The sequence below is a fragment of the Bos taurus genome, chromosome 19, assembly GCF_002263795.3.
Source record: "Bos taurus isolate L1 Dominette 01449 registration number 42190680 breed Hereford chromosome 19, ARS-UCD2.0, whole genome shotgun sequence".
Classification (NCBI taxonomy): Eukaryota; Metazoa; Chordata; class Mammalia; order Artiodactyla; family Bovidae; genus Bos; species Bos taurus.
In genome coordinates this window covers 58,868,513-58,870,088 of record NC_037346.1, presented here as the reverse complement: position 1 = coordinate 58,870,088, position 1,576 = coordinate 58,868,513, and positions in this window count along the sequence as shown.

Genomic DNA, 1,576 nt, shown 5'->3' with positions numbered 1-1,576 from the left:
TGTCTTCAACACAACTCTTAATGCCCTTTAAGACATTCCTCCCCTAACTTTTCCCCAAAGCATTAAACATGTCCCTGCTTATCCAGTTGCTCAAGACAGAGACCTGGGAGTCATTCCTGATGCTTCGATTTCTGCCACCCCCCACATGCACTTGTCAGGTGAACTAGACCTTCAAAACACGGCTGAGCTCTCCTTCCCACCGGCTCCACCGTGGTCCCTCTAATTAAAGCAGCCGCTGCCTCGTGCCTGAGCTAATCAAGTATCTACATTTCCAGCTTCCTCTTCACCCTCCAACTGTCTAATTGCTGTTCAGCAACTAATCAATAATCTTTTCAAAGACATCGATCAGATCAGATCTCTCCCTTATTCAAAATCTGCCAGGAGTTTCCCACCGCATTTATAGTTAGATTCTCACCATCTCACCTTGGTCCTTCTCTTCTCACCTGGGCCATCTTGCTTCACTCCACTTTCTCCTTTCTCGGCTGCAACCAGCTGCGAAAGGCGTCTTGCTGTCCCTCCAACACACTAGGTCCATTAGACCTTTACCTCTGCTGTGCTTATCCCCTGGGCTGCGCTTCATTCAAACGCCACCATTGCCGCCTACCCGTCACCCGACGCCCTCCATCCGTGCCCCACTTACCCCTCTCTGCCCTCTTGCACACATCACACGGTGTGTCCTATCCACGTGCTGTGTGTCTGCGGCCCAGTGAGAGCAGGCGCTTGGCTTGCTCTGTCCAACACTGAATTCGCAGTGCTGAGAACATTTCCTGTCTGAAGTAGGCACTCAGTCAATCCTTGTCAAGTTCATTAACGGATGGAACGTCATTATTCCAATTAAGACAAATGAAGATGCTGATGTGGTGGATAAACAAAATTACCTTCTGTACTTTGCCATTTTGTGTAACTGCTCTTCATTCACTTCAAAAGAAGATTTAGGGGCTTTCCTGGCGCTCCAGTGGTTGGGACTTCGCCTTCCAATGCAGGGCGTACGTGTTCGATTTCTGGTTGAAGAGCTAAGATTCCACGAGCCCCCCAGCCAGAGAAACAAAACATAAAACAGAAGCGATATTGTAACCGATTCAGTAAAGACTTTCAAAATGGTCCACATTAAAAAATATATCTTAACAAAGAAGATTTAACTGGTAGACAGTTTTACCAAACTGGTCACCAGCATGTTTCTGTCCCAGTAAAACAGCACTTTGCTCCATTTCCTCCAGGCCCTTATTATGACTCATAATTATCTTATTTTATTCGTCACTATCCCTTTCTCATCCATCTCATCTATTTTAAGATGTAAGCTCACCTAGAGCAGGAACTTTCGCCTGCGTGTTCCTGGCTGTATCCCCAATGCTGAGCTGACGGCCTGGCACCCAGTGGGTGCCCCAGCTACCGTGTGTTGAATGGATAATTGAATAAGAAAGTAACCAGAGCTGGAAATCTCATTACAAGAGATCATGAGCACTAGTCTGTTGTATGTATTTGCCACGAGTTACTTATCCATTCCTCCGTCTGGACATGTAGGCTGTTTCCGTGTCCTGGCTCTGTGAGTGGTTGCGCTGTGAACATAAGGATGTAT